Consider the following 21,400-nt stretch of genomic DNA (forward strand, 5'->3'; position numbering starts at 1 on the left):
ATCAAAAGGTCCACTGCTTTCAGATTTTGGTCATGGGGTTATTAAACTGCAGATTGACTACAGGGGTTAATACAGTGCACTGTATACTCCAGCAAAGGGTTAACCGCCAGGACCATTCTGGTTGCAGGGGTCAATAAAATTGCTTGTAGTAATTAGGGCTAAAGACTGCTGTTGGTCGAAAGGTTCACTGCTTGCAGATGTTAGGGCTGCATGGGGTTAATAAACTGAATTCTGACTACAGGGATTCATTTATTGCACTACCTGCTCCAGCAAAGGGTTAACTACCCGCTGTAACCAGGACTCAAGACTGTTGTTGGTTTATGTAGGGCCATTCTCTCTGCAAGAATTTATGCAGTGTACCACATGCTCCAACAAATGGTTAACTGCTTGTAGTAATTAGGACTGAAGACTGCTGTTGGTTTAGTTAGGACAGCTCTGGCTGCAAGGGTAAAGCAGTGCACCACATGCTCCAGCAAAGGGTTAACTGCTTGCATCAGCAAAGGGTTTCATGCTTGGAGTAATCAGGAACTGCATGTTGCTGTTGGTTTAGCTAGGACCATTCTGATCGTAGGGGTAAATACAGTGTGATCTGTATGATCCAGCAAAGGGTTAACTGCTTGCAGTAAATAGGACTGCATGTTGCTGTTGGTTTAAGGAGGGTCATTTTGGCTGTAAAGGTTAATGTTGTAGTAAAGAAAGGTTAACTGCTTGTAGGAATTAGGACTGCAGGGGTTATTACAGTGTACTGTGTGCTCCAGAAAAGGGTTAATTGCCTGCAGTCATTAGGACTGATGACTGCTGTTGGTTTAGGTAGGACAGTTCTGACTGCAAGGGTTAATGCAGTGCACCACAAAAGGGTTAACTACTTGCAGTAATTAGGACTGCATGCTTCAGCAAGAGGTCAACTGTTTTCAGTAATTAGGACTGCATGCTTCAGCAACAAGCAAATTCTTGTAATCATGAGGACTGCAAATTGCTGTCGGCTTATGCAGGACAATTGTGACTGCATGGGGGTAATCCAGTGCACTGCATGCCCAGCCAAGGGTTAACTGTTTGTAGCAGAGTAAGGAAAGGGATGGTTGGCACTCGGTATGACATCCACCATAGCATTTCTGTATTAGGTAAACATGTACAAAGCTGTAAAACAGCCTACGCGTTTCAGACATTAGTCCTTAGTCATGGCTAAGGACTAACATCCGAAATGCGTAGGATGTTTTACAGCTTTGTACATGTTTACCTAATAGATAAATATTATTTTGGATTTTTTTTGCCCTTGCTTCACCATCCTTTGCTTTGTTGGAATTTTTTTTTTCCTTTTATTTTGAAAAATGAGTGCTTTTTGGTAATTTTTCCTTTTTTTTTTTTTTATTTATTTATTTATTTTCTCCTTTAGTTCCTTTTTGGTTTCCATAAGTGATCTCAGTAGAAAGGTAAATTCAATAAATATTGAATGCTTTCTAGGATGGTTCTGTGTGGAAAATGTGCGATGTATATGCGATTATATGCACAATACTTTGTTTCCACATGAGATATATATATATATATATATGGACATGGTTGATTTTCATGTGTATGTGCATTCTTTCCATCATGTATATGGTTTGACATCTTATTGTTTCCTCTTATCCTTGAACAGTTTTTTAAGAAATCTTTAACAATAAGCATTAAATCGCATAATTAGACAAAATTTGTTATACAGTGATATATGTGATTTATATTGGTATACCGTATTTATCGGCATATAACACGCACCCCAAGTTTAGGAGGGAATTTAAAAGAAAAAAACTTTTAGGAGGGAAGTTTAAGGAAAAAAAACTTACATTTAAATGCCCATCAATGCAGCCTTGTCAGTGTCATTTGCAGCCTTGTCAGTCATTTGCAGTCTTTTCAGTGTGTTTGCCATTTAAAAATGGTGCCGCCGAGATACAGAGCGGATGTCCTGTGTATCTCGACTGCGCTCGGTAGTTCTCGGCCATTCTCGGCGACTTTCGGGTATTTTCGGCTATCTTCGGCCGTTCTCAGGTATTTTCGGCCACACTTGGCCGAAAACCGCCGAGAACGGCTGAGTGTGGCCGAAAATAACCAAGAACGGCCGAAGATAGCTGAAAATACCCAGAAGCCACGGAGAAAGCCAGAAAGGATTAGAAACAGCGGGGGATCGGTAAAAATTGCATGTTATACGCCGATAAATATGGTATATACATATTTTTTTTGCAAATTTTTCTATTTTTTTGTTTTTAATATATTTCTTGCTTACATGTTTACATTGTGTCTGTTTTTTGTTTTGACTATTTTTGCGATCAGATGTTGTTGTTTTTTTTTTTTTTCTAATATAGTTTTTTATTCAACTCCAAATGGGGGAAGACGGTCCCCGGATTACATAAAATAACAGAGAAAATTCAGTACAGGATGCATCAAGACAATAATAGGTACAGGTATATCTGTAATTGTGGTCTTGTCTTAGTTCTATCGTAACATTTTAATGCACAGGTAAAATACTGTATCAAGATCTGGGGTCATAAAACCCCCAGTATAATCCATCCCAGATGGGGGGGGGGGGGGGCGTCACTCCCAACTTTTTCACTTTTTCTGAGAAGGGGGGGGGGAGAAGAGGGTAAAGAAAAAAGGGGGGGGCAGAGAAGAAGCAGGAGGGAAGTACAAATAAGAGGATGAGACACATGGCAGTCAAGGCCCAGGGGACCTAACAAGCAAGGTGCAGGTCACTAGATCGACAGTAGGCGGCGTCCTTCCAACGAGAATACAAAGGTATTCCATTTTGTCCCAGGTCTGTTTAAAAATGTATTGTCTATTTTGCGCCGTAAGGATCAAGTCTTCCATTTTCTTAATGTCTTCTATTTTCCTAATCCAGTGGATAATGGAAGGGGGAGAACATTGTTTCCATTGAAGAGGAATGCAGGACTTTGCTGCATTTAATAAATGGCTTAAAAGCAATTTTTTTTTTGTACTTCTTAATGGGAATCTGTGAATGGTGCAGGAGGAAGAATGCAGCTTCTTCCGGGATGGGAAATTCTGTAAATTTTTCTGTTATGCGTCTGACCTCTTTCCAAAAGTCCGTTAGTCTGGGACAGGACCAAAAGACATGGATCAGTGTGTCCTCTTCTATTCCACACCGCCAACATCGGTTGGAGGAAGAGGGAAAGATTTTATGCAGTCTCGATGGTGTCAAATACCAACGGGTGAGAAGTTTGAAATTCGTCTTTTGTATTTTAGTGCATAACGAGGATTTAAGAGCTAAAGTGAGAATACACTGTTTCTGTGCCAGAGAAAACGAGCAGGCAAGGTCTTTCTCCCAGTTGGATAAACAGAGTAAATGTGGATGTTCTGGTGGTGTATTCAGGAGAGCATATGTTTGGGAAAGGATGTGGGCCAAGGGGCCCTTGCTTGTGCATAGATTCTCAAACTCGGTCTGTTGGCGAGCGAAATTTTGAGGATTGGGGACTGAGTGAGTGGAGGAAATGATGCAGTTGTGCCGCCCTCCAGAAAGGTAGGTGAAATATTCCTGTCGAATCGGTCAGGGCCGAGATGGAGGGCAATTTTCCGTCAATGACGAATGAGGACGCATGATCTAGATTGGAGTTTCTAAGAGGGCTGTACTCCAAGGAGTGAATCCCCGGTTCGAAATTTCGGATGACCAAATATAGGAAATAGGGGGGAAGTCGAAGATGTTATTGTATTTTGTTCAGCAATCAGATGGCTAACTTTCAATGAGACCCCTATGGTGGGATGCGACTTCAATTCTGTGGGTAAATCCTTAAAACACCACATGGCACTTTTTAACGGGATGCGGGATTGGAATTGTTCTAATTGCACTCAGAGTTTAGCGTCATTGTTGCGGTTCCAGTCTAATACTCGCCCAAGATGGGAGGCCAGATAGTATCGTCGTAGGTCGGGAAGAGCTAACCCTCCCTGATGTTTAGGTAGCATCAATTGTGATCACTTAAGTCTGGGTTTTTTATGGGCCCATATAAACTGGGTGAGTAGGGAATGAGCCTGTCTGAAAAATGGGGTCGGGATCTGGACCGGGAGAGCTTAAAAAAATGTAGGTAAATTTGGGAAGTATATTCATTTTAATTAGGTTGCATCTCCCGAACCAGGAGCGTAAGCCAGAGTGCCATTTGTGAAGTAGACTACGTGTCCTGATTATAAGGGGGGGGGAAGTTCAGCGAAAACGTGTGTGAGATGTCCGGCGGAATATAAGTACCTAAATACTTGAGGGCCGTGTCGGTCCATGTAAATTGAAAGCTGGAATGTAGGTACAACCACCATGGCCTCCGACTTCGAGAAGTTTATTTTTGGGTGAGAGATCATTCCTGTATCTCTGGAATTCCTGGAGAAGGTTCGGTAGGGTAATTCTGGGGTTCGTCAGCGAGAACAGCATATCATCCGTGTAGGCTGATATCTTACAGTTAAATTTACCCATTTGGAGTCCCGTTATGTCTGCATTTTGCCTAATTGTGGAAAGAAAGGGTTCCAGGGACAGAGCGAATAAGAGGGGCGAAAGGGGGCATCCCTGTCTGGTTCCATTCCCGATGTCAAGGGGAGATGAGAGCACCCCATTCACCTTTACTTGAGCTGAGGGGTGTGAATAAATCTTGCTTATCCATTTTAACATCTGTTCACCTAGGCCTATGTGACAAAGAACCGAGAACATGAAGTTCCAGTTCACCCGATCAAAGGCCTTTTCAGCGTCGGTACTCACAAAAATACAGGGGGTCCCAGAAGACTTTGCCTTATGCACCAGGTTTAGCACCTTAATGGTATTGTCCCTTGCCTCTCTGGAAGGAATAAAACCTACTTGGTCTAAGTGTACAAGGAACTGCAGGTGTTGCGCTAATTGTGTGGCCAGGATTTTAGAAAACAGTTTTAGGTCCAAGTTTAGAAAGGAGATGGGTCTGTAGCTCCCACATAGGCTCGGGTCTTTGCCCTCTTTATGTATCAACGGTATGTTGACTCTAAGGGTGTCCCTGGGAAAATCCCCAGTTGAGCTCAGGGCATTGAATAAGTTCACCATGCGTGGCCCGAGGATAGGGAGAAAGGTCTTATAGTATTGCGCTGTATATTCGCCAGGACCCGGGGCTTTACCCATCTTTAAAGAGCCTATGGCTGTCTGGACTTCTTCTAGTGTAATCGGGTCCTCCAGGCATTCCTGTGACTCTGATGAGAGGGATGGAAGGCCAGAGTTTGCAATAAAGCCGTCTATTTCCTCCTGTCTGGAGCCTGATTGTGGCAGATTGTAAAGATCGGAGTAGAACCCTCTAAATACTTTGGCTATCTAGGTTGGGGTAGAGGCCCGCTGGCCATTCGCATCCACTACTTGCGGAATGTAAGAGTTAGACTTTAGATCCCTAACCGATCTGGCTAAGTGTTTCCCACATTTGTTGCCCGACTCATACGTCAGTTTACGGCAAAACTGTAATGCCACCTTCGCTTTATAATGGAGTAGATCAGTTATCTGAGCACGAAGAGTCCCCAATTCGATTTCCAAAGACTGCGAGGGAGCATGTTTGTGTTTTAGCTTCTATAGAGGCGAGATCATGTAGGAGTTTAGTAAGTTGTTTGTTCCCTTTCCTCTTGATTCGTGCCCCATGCTTAACTAATTTCTGACCGCCGGCAGTCAAATGACGGCCAGGCGGCGCACCTATTGTGGCGGGAGGCCATCATATGACGGCCTCCTGTTTAAACAGGGAATGCGCACGATCGTGCGCGCGCATCCCTGTTTCTTCGGTGGCGGCGTGTCACGGAGACACCGCTCGCTACCGAAGGGGGTGAACAGCCATTGGTTATGGCTGTTTACCACGTGATCGGCCGTGATGAAGTCACGGCCGATCACAGATGGTAACACCCCCACTGTGCACGGCGCATGCGCGCGATCGTGAGCGCGCTGCACGTGCACGTCGGTGGCGGCGTGTTCCCTGGGAACACTGCTCATCACCGATGCTGGTAAACAGCCATTGGCCGGCTGTTTACCCACATGATCGGCTGTAAACAAACCGCGGTATCAAGATGTTACCGGGTTCTCCTCCTCACACACCGATTGTGTGTGAGGAGGAGATTGCGGTAACATCTCGTTACCGCCTACAATGTACACCAATCACACTGATTGCCCCCCCCCAATAAAGAGGACCTGTCACCACCCCTCATAGTACCTGTCACTCACAGTCCATCAGAGTACCTGTCACACTCCATCAGAGTACTTGAGTACCTGTCACAGTCCATCAGAGTATTTGAGTACTTGTCACAGGCCATCAGAGTACCTGAGTACCTGTCACAGTCCATCAGATTCCCCGAGTACCTGTCACAGTCCATCAGATTCCCCGAGTACCTGTCAGAGTCCATCAGATTCCCCGAGTACCTGTCGCAGTCCATCAGAGTACCCGAGTACCTGTCGCAGTCCATCAGAGTACCCGAGTACCTGTCGCAGTCCATCAGAGTACCCGAGTACCTGTCGCAGTCCATCAGAGTACCCGAGTACCTGTCGCAGTCCATCAGAGTACCCGAGTACCTGTCGCAGTCCATCAGAGTACCCGAGTACCTGTCGCAGTCCATCAGAGTACCCGAGTACCTGTCGCAGTCCATCAGAGTACCCGAGTACCTGTCGCAGTCCATCAGAGTACCTGCGTACCTGTCACAGTTCATCTGAGTACCTGTCACAGTCCATATGAGTACCTGAGTACCTGTCACCACCCCCTGAAGAGTACCCAAATATCAGTCACCAAACCATCAGAGTACCTATCACCAGGCCATCAGAGTACCCGAGTACCTGTCACCAGGCCATCAGAGTACCCGAGTACCTATTTGCAGCCCATGCCTCATAGAATATACGTTGGGGTGTTTGCTTTCCACAATGGGGTCATTTTGTGGGTAATTTCACTGTCCTGGTGGTCCAGGACCTTCAAAAGTGTGATGGGTAGGAATGAAATGAGATGTGTCATTTATGCTCCTAGAACGCCTGAACATACTACTTCAATGTTCAGCCTCTCTATGTGGCCAGGCTGTGTAAAAGTCCTACACATGTGGTATCGCCATACTCGGGAGGAGTAGCAAAATGTGTTTTGGGGTGTAATTTTTGCTATATACATGTTATGTGTTAGAAATATCTTATAAATTGACAACTTTGTGTAAAAAAAAAAAAAAAAAATGTGTTTTAATTTTTTTCCCACATATTCCAAAAACTTCGGGGAAAAAAATGAACCGTTCAAAAGACTCATTATGCCTCACAGATTATACGTTGGGGTGTTTTCTTTCCAAAATGGGGTCATTTTATGGGAAATTCCATTGTCCTGGTACTCCAGGGCCTTCAAAAGTGTAATAGGTTAAAAATATCCATAGCCATCCAAAGCCCTTATAACGCCTCAAAGACTTAAAGAACAGATATGAAACTTCTGCTTCCAGGAGGGTTCGCAGCGCATCAATAAAGTTCAAGCGCTGAATCCGGACACCACCGAGGGCCATGGGAGCCAAACGCAGTAATTATAAGTTGACACCACATGCAGTCCATTGTGGGGTTTTTTTTCTGCATCAAAAACGCATGTAAATTAGGTTATATGGTTTTCAGTGGCATAGTTCACACCAGTTTCTTGCAGTTCCAGTACGTTCCAGTTCCAGAAAAATAAGTAGAACATGGTGCATTTTCCTGCACTGCAACGCTGTAAAACGCATAAAAAATACACTGGAATGTACCGGAACACACCTAAATGCACTAAAAACTCACTGGAACATACATGTCCCTATTTAAGGTCAAGAAAAAAAAAGGAGGGGAAAAAAAGCACTGGACTGCACCAAAAACGCACCAAAAACGCATTAAAAAACCCACTGGAGCGCATCAAAAACGCGCATGTAGAAAAGCACCTGGAACACATCCAGACTACGTTTCTATGGTGTGAAGGGCCAGTTCACACCACATGCAGTCCAGTGCTTTTTTTTTTATTCTGCATCAAAAATGCATGGAAAGTAGGTTATATGGTTTCCAATGGCGTAGTTTACACCGGTGCTTGCAGTTTCAGTTCCAAAAAAAAAGTAGAACATGCTGCATTTTTGCTGCACTAGACTGTATTGAAATGCAGTCAAATGCATCAAATACGCACACTGGAACACATCAAAAATGCACTGGACCCTAGTATAGTGGGGAAAAAACAGGAAAAAATATGAAAAGAAAAGCACCTGGAAAGCATCAAAATCGCACATGCAGAAACACATCCGGAATGGATCTGGAGTGCATTTTTGTGGTGTGACCAGCCCTAAATAAGAACACGTGTTCCAGTGCGTTTTTGGTACCTTCCAGTGCATTTTTGATGCTTTTTACAGCATTCCAGTGCAGGAAAAATGCAATGCGTTCTACTTTTTTTTTTTTTCTGGAACTTGAACGTACTGGTATGAGCTACGCCATTGAAAACCATATAACCTACTTCCCATGCTTTTTTGATGCAGAAAAATGCACTGGACTGCATTTGGTGTGAACCGGCCCTTACAAAGAGAAAAAGACATTGAGGCTCGGGTCACACTAGTGCGGGCTGTGAGGCCTGTGTTTGCGCCCTACAAACAAATGGGCTGCTGTGCCTGCATTTTCCACCCCCCCCCCCCCCCCCCAAAAAAAAACAAGTGCATGTACCTTTTCGTAAACATGACCGCAGGGAAATTGCAAGATCTTTTTGACCCTGCGATTTCCCTGTGGGTCCCATGAATGCGCTGCGGGCTGAGATGAGTGGGGGGTGCCATTCAGAATGCATGGCAGCCCCATGTGTCTCCTGAGGCTGGATTCACACCGATACATTTTTAATGCTTTTTGCATTTTGCAGATTTGCACTGCAGTCCATTTAATGTGGTTTCCTATTAGAGCTGCAGGATTGTAGATAAAATGAGAATCACAATATTTTTGCTTAGAAGATAGATCACGATTCTCTCACGGTTCTCACGGCGTAACATCATCTTTCAGATTAAAACCAAAAAAATCAGGCTAACTTTACTGTGTCATTATTTTATTTTTATTTTTTTTATTCATTGAAGTGTATTTTTTCCCCCCAAAAAAAAGACCACTGGGCAAATACAGTGTGACATAAAATATTGCAGCAATCGCCATTTTATTCCCTAGGGTCTCTGCTAATATATATATAATGTTTGGGGGTTCCAAGTAATTTTATAACAAAAAATATTGATTGTAACTAAGAAACAAGTGTCAGAAAAAGATTTAGACTTTAAAGCGGAGGTCCACCCTAAAGTGGACCTTCCGCTCATCGGAACCCTCCCCCCCTCCGGTGCCACAATCGGCACCTTTCAGGGGGGAGGGGGGTGCAGTTACCTGGATAATCCAGGTAACTGCACCCACTTCCGGGATAGCTCTCTGCGGAAAGGGGCGTAACTTACGCCCCTTTCCGCAAGTGCCCGCCCCTTCCCGCAAGTGCCCCGCTGCCTGCTGGGAAACACACAGATCCCAGAGGCAGCGGGGAGCGTCCTTATTGCGCAGCGCGATTCGCGCATGCGCAGTAGGGAACCGGGAAATGAAGCCGAAAGGCTCCATTTCCTGATTCCCATACCCAAGATGGTGGCGGCAGGACCCGACAGACGACCTAGAGATCGGCTTCGGGTGCCGACATCGCGGGCGCGCTGGACAGGTAAGTAAGTAAGTAAGTCACTATTTTAAAAGTCAGCAGCTGCAGTATTTGTAGCTGCTGGCTTTAAAAAAAAAAAAAAAAACGCGGAGTCCCGGTGGACTCCCGCTTTAAGTGATTTAAACTTCCTGCATTTACATTGTTTAAAAACTTGGCAGACTGCCTGGATTTTATTCTTTACACACAGAAGTTTCCCTTTGATCTAAGAAGGAAAAGGAAGAGTTGGTTACAATGTTTCATTTTAAAAACTTGGCAGACTGCCCGGATGTTTTCTTTTGACAGCTGAGTGAGCAAATAGAATAATTGTTGTGGGCTGTTGGCGCTACCTCAGGCTGGTGTTCAATCTGAACCTGCCTTAACCGTTTATTATCCCTAAAGGCTATATGTATATATATATTGCACCCGTGTTTAATATTGTATTCCTATTATTGTGATTATACCAAAAAAGGTTTTTTTCTTTATATCCTTAATCCAACCAAATGTGACTATACACCACTTCTGTTAATTACCACATATAAATTCACTGGTTTCAAAAGAGCTGAAAAACAAAAGCCATACCCAAAGCACAGAAAATCAAAAACCGAATAATATTCACACTATTCTGTGATGGTGAAAAAAATCCCTATATATATGGGAAGTATAACATCTATACCTCCACTGCACGTGCACAATCCTTGTGCTAATTGTTGTTTGTTATACTATAAAGGCCCCCAAGCCTTAATATCTAGATTTGTGTGTACCACCAAAAACCTAAAAAATGCAACCTTATTCAAAACCAAAAAAAATTCTTATAAACAAAAAACAAAAAACAGAAAATGTGAAAAAATAAATGTGAACAGAAACATATAAAAAAATATATAAAAAAAATATAAAAAATATAAAAAATCATATCATATAGTCTTTCTTCAGGTATTCCCAGAAGTACAATTATTCTGCTTCAAGTGACAGAAAGGTGACTTTTGTGATTATGCCTGTTTATTGGTGACTTCCGTGCTTTTCCCCCTCAAGGGTCCCCACTCACCGAATCCACGCACCCCCTAGGGGGTTACACGCCTGTAATCTGTGTTCCACTTTATTGAGGATCCCACTGCTTGGCTCTGTCTTCAACAGGTCCTCTCCAGGATTTTTAAAATGAGATGGGAGAAAAACTCTTTTGTCCGCCAGTAGTTCCTCAAAATGAAAAAAATCCACTCATGGTGTAGTATTTTGGTTTACTAAATACTTAAGTTGGGGGGAAGGGGAGCAAGCTACAAGAACCTTAAAAAACTTAAAAAAACTTAAAAAGAGGGGGAGGATTTTCTTTATAAATATGTATATATGGTGGGAGACTGGTAACCACTTAAAAAATGCTTTATTGCAGAAAAATTATTACAAAAAAATATACAATTAAAAAACTTTTCCATATGCCACAAAAATTTCTGCACAACACTTTGTACAAAAAATCTTTTTAGATTTTCCACAACATTGCAATCTATATCAGTTGCACTGCAACAAAGTTTTCTTATATATGCATAACAGTCATACACTTCAGAAGATATAAAAAAATCAAAAAGAATTGGCAATAATAAAAATAAAAATATATAAAAAAAATGTTGTACGCGTTTCGTCATAGACGTCCTCAGCAGCTATGACGAAACGCGTACAGCGTCATTACGCACACCACGTCACTTCCGGTGCGCCTGACCCGTTGGAGCGCAGCTGGAACGCACGCCGCTCGCTCAGAGGGATTTTGCAAACCGGAGTGCTGTTTTTGCATCGTGGCCTTTGCATTTTTGCTGCTTATGTCTGTGCAAAGATGCCCAACATTTAAAGCTAAACAATACTAATTATTATTTTTTTATAATCTTTATTCAGCATATGAGTAGCCTTATAGAGCCTGGAAAACGGTACCCCCTAAAGAGAGATCAGAGCTCCCCACCATAGAAGGAGGGTGTATACTTAGGGGTATAGGCCTCATATGACTGAGCACAGCGCTGCTATACATAAGTATATAAAGAAGGACTGTATTGTTGCTTTCTTATACAAAAATTTTTTTTATATATTTTTATTTTTATTATTGCCAATTCTTTTTGATTTTTTATATCTTCTGAAGTGTATGACTGTTATGCATATATAAGAAAACTTTTTTGCAGTGCAACTGATATAGATTGCAATGTTGTGGAAAATCTAAAAAGATTTTTTGTACAAAGTGTTGTGCAGAAATTTTTGTGGCATATGGAAAAGTTTTTTAATTATATATTTTTTTGTAATAATTTTTCTGCAATAAAGCATTTTTTAAGTGGTTACCAGTCTCCCACCATATATACATATTTATAAAGAAAATCCTCCCCCTCTTTTTAAGTTTTTTTAAGTTTTTTAAGGTTCTTGTAGCTTGCTCCCCTTCCCCCCAACTTAAGTATTTAGTAAACCAAAATACTACACCATGAGTGGATTTTTTTCATTTTGAGGAACTACTGGCGGACAAAAGAGTTTTTCTCCCATCTCATTTTAAAAATCCTGGAGAGGACCTGTTGAAGACAGAGCCAAGCAGTGGGATCCTCAATAAAGTGGAACACAGATTACAGGCGTGTAACCCCCTAGGGGGTGCGTGGATTCGGTGAGTGGGGACCCTTGAGGGGGAAAAGCACGGAAGTCACCAATAAACAGGCATAATCACAAAAGTCACCTTTCTGTCACTTGAAGCAGAATAATTGTACTTCTGGGAATACCTGAAGAAAGACTATCTTTGGACTATATATATGATTTTTTATATTTTTTATATTTTTTTATATGTTTCTGTTCACATTTATTTTTTCACATTTTCTGTTTTTTGTTTTTTGTTTTTTGTTTATAAGAATTTTTTTTGGTTTTGAATAAGGTTGCATTTTTTAGGTTTTTGGTGGTACACACAAATCTAGATATTAAGGCTTGGGGGCCTTTATAGTATAACAAACAACAATTAGCACAAGGATTGTGCACGTGCAGTGGAGGTATAGATGTTATACTTCCCATATATATAGGGATTTTTTTCACCATCACAGAATAGTGTGAATATTATTTGGTTTTTGATTTTCTGTGCTTTGGGTATGGCTTTTGTTTTTCAGCTCTTTTGAAACCAGTGAATTTATATGTGGTAATTAACAGAAGTGGTGTATAGTCACATTTGGTTGGATTAAGGATATAAAGAAAAAAACCTTTTTTGGTATAATCACAATAATAGGAATACAATATTAAACACGGGTGCAATATATATATACATATAGCCTTTAGGGATAATAAACGGTTAAGGCAGGTTCAGATTGAACACCAGCCTGAGGTAGCGCCAACAGCCCACAACAATTATTCAATTTTCAAACCCAGGTTGTTAAATGCAGCCTGTGGTTTTCAGGGAGGCAGCAACCTCATAAAAACAATTACATTTTTTTGCAAAATTAATTATTAAGAGAAAAAGAATCTGGGGGTACATAAATATTCATATATATCACTGTTCGATTGTAGCCTATTCCATAAGCGCGGCTTTTTTTGCATAATTGAGTGAGCAAATAAGTCTCTTCACTTGTCATATCACAGAATCGGCAAACTCTGCAATAGAGATCGTCAGGGGGGTTGAATCGAGATCACGATTTTTTAACGACTAATTGATTTTTTAACGATTAATATCCTATGGACCATGTTCTGTAGTGCATATCTGCAAAATGCAAAAAACATTAAAAATGCATAGTTGTGAATCCAGCCTCAGGCCTCACGTGCACTGGACATTTTTACAGCGGCTCCTAGGGGCGCCAAGCATCCCGCCCTCCCCCCACCCCCCCCCCCCTCTATACTCCCCAGCATGGTAGCCTATGTGTACATAGCCTTTTACTGTAGCAGCGTTTAGGCTCAATTCACACTCATGCATGTTGCAGTTTGCATATTCATGGTGCATTTTACATTTTTCAATACACATTTTTGATCCATTTGAAGTTTATGGAACCAAAAAACAGAAAAATGTCCCTGGCCCTTTCATAAACGGTGTCATTTTTTAGACAGAGTTGCACATTCCATGTGTAGTGGCGACACTTTTGACAAGGTGTCCGCTATGTACAAATTTAGTTTTTCCTCAGAACAGTAAAGGAGTTCTGAGGGTTGATTGTGTAGGTTTAACTTTAGCCTCAGTTTGGCTGGTCTGTGTTAGGGTTCTGCCTGTTCATGTGTACAGTTGGGTGCACATGACAGGCCCAGAACCAGGCCTGGTTGGACGCTTTGAGTATCATCGTTCCCCGGAGCCAATCGGTGGGTGCGTCTGGCCCCGCTGAGGAGTCTGGGGAAGGGTACTTAAGAGGCTGAAGTCACGTGTTCGGGGGTTCGTTGTTAGGCCAGAGCTGCCTGTTCCTGAATCTGGACCGGGGTAGCCCCGCGAGGGGTCCCGGTCATGGGAGCGGGTGCCACTCCGCAACTTGGTCAGTTTGACTAGCCTCATTAGACCCGCATGGTCTGGGGCAAGGATCCATCTGTTTCTGAGTCTCGAAACCGGCTGGTCCGAGGCACAGTAACTGTCAGGGCTGGCTTAGCCCTTCCTCCTCTGGGCTGGTCGCTCAGCTGTCGGTTAATTGCCAGCTCTCTTCTCTCTCCACAGTTACCAGCTGTTCCCGATGATGCTCATCTGACCTGCCTATTTAAAGCCTTCCAGCTCACTTCTCCTCTGCCTTCGTGTGGGTCACATCACAAGGAACCATCTCCTGCTGTTTGTTTCAAGACTGGCTTGATGACATCCCTCCTGGCTCCTTATCCTGCTTGCAGTTGCTCTCCTTGGATCCCTGACTTCAGGCTTGGCTGATTACCTGATTTGGTTAATGAACTTTGGACTGGCTGACTACCCGATCTGGTTACTGGACTCTGGCTATGCTTGACTACGCTTTTTCTATTTACCTTTTTATTTTTATTAATAAACAAGTGTGATTTAATTGTACTTCTGTCTCAGTCTGATTCATGGTTTCTGACAGTAACTGAGGGAGGATTCAAGGCGTCCGGGTGTGCTCTCAACTTGTAGGGGCACCGCAGCTTGTGTAAGCAACCGGGGGGAGGACTTTTCGGAGGAGGGCCAACAAGCTGGCATCCCAAGAGGTGCCTGGTTGCTGGGTTGTCAAGGACACTAACGAATCCACGCTTTTCCAGTACTGCCAAGGAGACAGAGAAGGTTCCAGGTACTGAGGAAAGGTTCCGGTTCACTTTCGGTTGCAAATTTATTCGAGGTCAAAGACTTTGCAAGTTCCGGATTAAGGTGCTGACTGCCATAATTTCTGGCTAGAGATTTGTTCAGCTTTGAAGTGCCCAGCTGCGAGTGGCTACTCTCTGGGTTGCATTGGAGACTGGATGTTACCCCTGCAAATAAAAACCTTTCTAAAGGACTTTTATGGTGTCAGCGTCCAAAGTTGTTGGGTACTAACCCTGGGAACCCCTAGACATGGAAGAACAAGCAGAGCGGAGGTAACCGGTAAGCCCAAAAGTCAAGGCCGCCCCATCGAGGGTTATGGCCGCTACACATGTTTTTAATGTTTGTTCAAGAAATACTACATTTTACTTTTATCTTTGTTATGAATTGAGTGCCTTTAAAAGTCCACCCAAAGGTATTGTGTTTTTTTGTCTAGATTATTAGGATGTGGCACAATATGAGGAAGTAGTCACTGATACACAATTGCAGTAGAAGGATCAGTGCCTTATTGTTGGTGTCAGTGGAAGGAATATATATGTGTGTGTGTGTGTGTGTGTGTGTGTGTGTGTGTGTATGTATAAATATATAAAAGCCTTAGATGGTCAATGTGGCAGACATTCAATGGAGCCCCATCCTCACATGGATGTGGTGGAAATGGGCACCTCCTTGGGCTCAGTTTGTCCACACCCCGGGGGGTCCAGGCATAACCAAACCCCCAGAGGGGACAAAACACAAGCTCCCAAATGTGCACCATGCTGCAAGTATTGAGTTTTACCTTGGATGCAATGAGTAGAACATGCAGGAATGTCCCTCCATCCAACGTCTCCACCGGGCAAGTGCCTGACCTCATCTCCCATGCTGTGCACTTAAATCTGTCTCCGCTCTAATCCTTCCACTGACACCAACACTGATGCCCTATTCTTCCCACTGACACCAATGATGGGGCACTATTCCTCCCACTGAGAGAAGGCACTATTCCTTCTACTGACACCAACAATAAAGCACTAATCCTTCTACTGACACCAGCACTGGTACCCTATTCTTCCCATTGACACCAGTGATGGGGCATTATTCCACCTCTATCTGACCACTGATACTATGTCCTTTTTTACTCCCACTCACCACCCTGCCTGAGGCCTTATTTACTCCCATTGATCCTGGAGAAATTCTGGTCATAATCTAGCTCCCCGAAAGTCTGAAGGAGAGTAATCTGGCCCTTTGTTTAAAAAGTTTGGAAACCGCTGGTCTCTACCAAACCCACTTTCCTAGATGATGGTCCAGTATATATGTTAAAGGACATATAGATGTTAATGGACATAAATTACCCTTATCCTTGACGAGGGTCTGGTATGGATGTCAAGGGACCCAATAAAAAGGTAAAATCATGGAGTCCCCCCAAATTCCATGGTCTAGTATAAATTTATAAGAGGGAATATGCAAAAAAATATTTAACCACTTTCAGACCGGACCAATTTGCTGGTCAAAGACCAGACCACTTTTTGCGAATCGGCACTGCGTCGCTTTAACTGACAATTGCGCGGTCGTGCGACGTGGCTCCCAAACAAAATTGACGTCCTTTTTTTCCCACAAATAGAGCTTTCTTTTGGTGGTATTTGATCACCCCTGCGGTTTTTATTTTTTGCGCTATAAACAAAAATAGAGCGACAATTTTGAAAAAAACGCATTATTTTTTACTTTTTGTTATAATAAATATCACCCAAAAATATATAAAAAAAAAAAAAATTCCCTCAGTTTAGGCCGATACGTATTCTTCTACATATTTTTGGTAAAAAAAATCGCAATAAGCGATTATTGATTGGTTTGCGCAAAAGTTATAGCGTTTACAAAATAGGGATAGTTTTATAGCATTTTTATTAATAATTTTTTATTATTTTTTTTACTATTAATGGCGGCGATCAGCGATTTTTATTGTGACTGCGACATTGTGGGGGACCCATTGGACATTTTTGACACATTTTTGGGACCATTGTCATTTATACAGTAATCACTGCTATATAAATGCAGTGATTCCTGTGTAAATGGCAGTGAAGGGGTTAACCAGTGGGTGGCAGTGTAGGGGTTAAGTGTTCCTAGGGGCGTGTTACTAACTGTGGGGGGGTTGGGATTTCATTTAGTGAACACTGATCTCTGCTCCAATCACATGGAGCAGAGATCAGCGTCACTAGTTTCTAGGCAGAATGGAGAAATGTTGTTTACAACGGCACTTCTCCATTCGGCCGCTCCGTGAGACGACCGCGGGGATGCCCGCGGCGATCGAGTCCGCGGGACCCGCGACCGGACTCACGGGGGTCCCGACCAGCGCGGGAGCGCCCCGCCGGCGGCGCGCTCCCGATGGCAGGGCGGCAAATTTAAAGGGACGTACATGTACGCCCATTTGCCTGCCCGTGCCATTCTGACGACGTACATCGTCGTGCGCTGGTCGGCAAGTGGTTAAAAATCTCCCCAAAAATCAATATCAAACCCTTATCTTAGCTTGCAGCCTGCCAGGCCAGGCTTAACGAAATGTCCCACACTCAGCTTGAGTGCTTTTGTCATATACCGCTTCCTCCAGTCTGGACCTTCAGATATTACAGCCCATATATTGTAACTAAGAACCAGACGAGACTAGCTCAGTTACACAGCTTGAACATGAATTGTTTTATTTGAGATCTCACACAAATATATACACCAGGATGACAACACAAACTGTAACTAGAAAACTAATTAACATGAGCTAATTAACTAATCATTTAACCAGTCTAGATGACTCAGAGATATGACCTTTCAGGTCAGCCTTATTGTCTCCTATCTTACTGACTATACAATACACATTATCATAAATATCAACACAGAACTCCTTCACACAATAGCAGAGTTAATTAACACAAATAACAATGGGTGAAAGAGCCTTAGAAGCCATACTAGACATACTTGCAATAAACACATCATAGCAACCCTGTACAGGTGACTTGCTGATGACATCAACATCTGCTATGAGTCCCCACAGTGTGAGGCAGTCACTATTTCTAATATGTCATATAGGTCCTATATAGGGTTCCCGCAGTCTGTGTGTCTTGGGGAGACATGGACTTGAATCCAAAGTAACATTATTTAAAGGTCCCCTGGCATACATGTCACAAAGAGTATTGTTCCCTTAAAATTCAGGGCCCATAATCAGTAGAAAAGAGGCTAGCATTTAGTCCCCTCCAAAAGCCTCTGTCCTGGGTGATTCTATCACACCAGGAAAGGGGGTAAATGGGTGTGCTTCCCTACCCCCCTGAACCATACCAGGCTACATGCCTCAAACATGGGGGGGGGTAGCTTGCCAGGGGCAGTATATTCACGTATATACTGTATGTGGTGTGCTGAGTCTGGACTTTTTAGTTATTCAGCAGGAGCTAAACGTCATGTATAGTAGCAGTGGATATACTGAAATACTACTACTTTACATGACAGCTTTCAACACTTGTTAACCCTTTTATAATTAAGCCTATTTCTGACATTCATTATTTACAAGTTAAAATTAGTATTTTTTGCTAGAAAATTGCTTAGAACCCCCAAATATTTTATTATCTATATAAATATATTTTAGCAGAGACCTTAGAAAATAAAATGGCGATCGTTGCAAAGTTCTTATGTCACGCGGTATTTGCGTAGCGGTCTTTCAAACTAAATTTTTTTGGGAAAAAAAGACACTTTCATGAATTAAAAAAACAAAACAAAAAAAAAACAGTAAAGTTAGCCCAATTATTTGTGAAAGATGATGTTACACCGAGTAAATAGATACCGAACATGTTATGCTTTGAAATTGCGTACACTCGTGAAATGGCACCAAACTACGGTACCTAAAGACCCCAAATCCCTCCTTTGCACTTAAATGTATTTAGATTGCCAAAAAAATTGGTGGCATCATTGGCAGCTGAGTAAACTGGAAGTGACGCATGACGTCACTTCTAGGATTTTAAATCTGAGAACTGATCGTAGCCGAATCCGTCTTGGTTTGGATCTCAGCCTAGGCTGTGGACACACCGAATGGGGGAGGTCCGTGAAGGGCGGCAGAATGTGGCGGGGGGGGGGGGGGGGCATCCCCTCCCACTCCTTTAGGATAACAGCCGAGTGGAATTTAGCCGCATCGGTTATAATCACTAAAAAGCCAACCGCTGGCTCTAAAAAACCGTACCGGGGTGATGCTTGCAGCTGTATAACACCTTCAAGCCATGAACGCATATTTGCATACAGTCGGCGTGAAGGGGTTAAGGAAACAGTGAGTGCTGGAACCTGCCACGTCCTTAGCAACCAGTGATTTCACCTGGCCCCATTCATTTACTGGTCAGGGGTCCCCAGGCTTGTAAGCAAAGGGGCAAAGTTAGCGTGACATCATTGACCAGAATTGGTCAGTGATCTCATCCTAATCCTGCCCCTTTGATAACACGGCTGGAGATCCCTTAATTGCTGTGCTTTGCTTAACTTAATTGCTTCACTTTGCTTTGTGGCCCCAGGCCAAAATGATTGCACCTGTCAGGTTTGGTGGGCAGTACAACCACCGAGCGTGACCCAGTCAAGTGACTGGGGCTGTGCCGCAACTGCCTTGCAACTGTGGAAAAGGGATTAAAATGAGTAAAAACTCTATCAAAGAACAAATGGACTTTGTGGGCATAACATGAGACGGTATTTGTCCAAAAAATGTACAAATCTTTATTATCAAAAATCTACTAATTAAAAAAACATTTAAACATACAAAGCACCCTACTGACTGACAGAACCAACAAGTATACAATAGGCATGGAGATATAGAAGTAAATCATGTGGACACATACTGTATATATACACATATACTGTACAAATTGTATGAATAGATAAGGTCCATAGGCTTCTCCATGCACTCTTGTCTGTGAACGCGTTTCGCACATTGCTTCTTCAGGAGATTTATTGGGTTGGTGCTGGTGATCCTCAGGGTCAGATATCGGGGACACCCTATTGAGTAGTTACAAAGCTAGAGTAGTTTTGATCCACCAATACAGATTTACAGCTGGTGAAAAAACAAGTCGGGAATCCTGATATTTGGGTTTTTGAATTTTTGAGAGACGAAGATTCCACCTCTGATCTAACCAAGATCATTGGTACTTCAATAAGAGTTATTGGGCTTGCTCCTAATCAGTGGTGGAGAGCCCAAGACATAATAACTGAATATTTCAGCTTGAGTAAATTCAAGAATGGGGGGAGAGCACGGTGCCTGCCCTGGTTGGTGTCTATGGGGTGCCTCCGCTGGACTGCCCTCCATGGCTCCCATTTATGATTGCAGCTCCGGTGGCTAGTATCGCCTGGCACTACACCACCATCTTTTTAACTCGAGTAAGTTTAATTGTATTTGGTACGGGGGTTTTCAGTATTACCCCTGCCCATATTTACATTTATTCTATTAAGTAGGTTAATGCCAATATCCCTATTTTTAGAAACATCAAGTGCTGGCTCCTGACGAGTGGCCCCCAGCCACGAAACGCGTAGAGCTGCCATACACCATGCTATTCATCAACATCCATTCAACTTTACCAGCTAACTCTATATTTTACTCAAGATCCAAGAGGCCCGAGTCTTTGCAGGCATCATCCAAACTTTACAATTTTACTCTTATCATGGTTTTGGTGCACTTTGGAAAGCTGTTGCTTGCTGTTTTATGTGACATTCATGTTTTGACTGAGATGTATTGTATTACCTATGCATCACCTCAATATGTCTATATTCAATGTATACAACTTGTATTTTATGGCAACCAATAAATTCCAATTATGTTCACCAAATTACTCTTTTGCTACCACATGGTTCATTTAAAGTCCCGCCCCCTTGCTCTCCCCCCATTCTTGATCATAATAGGGATGGAAATGTGTGACCTTACCGGGCCACAATTTCATTTAAAGTCCCAAGGGATGGAAGAACTGGCCTTACCAGGCCATACCTTCACTTAAAGTCCCTTAAACCAGTTCTGCTACCAAAGCTTGAGTAAATTGTCAGTCCTCAGGTCAGTATGCTGACCCGGATCTCCAACTCATGTATTGCCGTCCGGTGACTTACTCCTAATAAGGGGGCTCACAGTGTATGTGGCCTCTCCCGCACTTTCCCAGTTAGGATATGGAGGTCTATTCGCCCCATAAAAGTGGTCACATCAGTGTCCCCCCTTTCTGCCTTGCAGCTGTGTGTGTAGATACGTGGTTGCAGTGCAGCCGTATTTATAGGGTTAAGCCCAGGTTCACACTGACAGCGGGAATAAAATTGTGCAAGTATTTCATTCCCGAACATCAGTCCTGACTTTTGGGGGCGATTTCAGAGACATCTGTACAGGTTGCTGCACAGCTGTCTATGGAAATCGCACCCCGAAGTTGCCAAAAGTAGTACAGAAACCACTTCTGGAAATCGGTACGACGCCGCAAATGCAGAGTCGCACTGATTTGGATGGTGCAATTGCCACCAATTTGGCATGCCAAATCGCTCTAATGTGAACCTAGGCTAAAAGTTTCAAACCCTTCTGAAAAGCGATTAACTGGTGATCGCTTCTCAGAGAACCAACAAGGTCTACTGACAGCTAAACCGCTCTGGATCACCGGATTTG

The 21,400-nt window shown here is 43.0% G+C and overlaps 1 long non-coding RNA gene across 1 annotated transcript; it reads left to right on the forward strand.

Moving 5' to 3' along the window:
- The first annotated feature begins 1,279 nt into the window (after positions 1-1,279).
- Positions 1,280-14,553, forward strand: LOC143998398 (uncharacterized). Its single transcript, XR_013277904.1, has 3 exons — positions 1,280-1,430; positions 2,337-2,429; positions 14,221-14,553. It is a non-coding gene; the product is annotated as an uncharacterized LOC143998398 (long non-coding RNA).
- The last annotated feature ends 6,847 nt before the right edge of the window (positions 14,554-21,400 follow it).

This window comes from Lithobates pipiens, unplaced genomic scaffold, assembly GCF_037356315.1.
Source record: "Lithobates pipiens isolate NorthernLeopardFrog02 unplaced genomic scaffold, aLitPip1_a1.2 Scaffold_19, whole genome shotgun sequence".
Classification (NCBI taxonomy): Eukaryota; Metazoa; Chordata; class Amphibia; order Anura; family Ranidae; genus Lithobates; species Lithobates pipiens.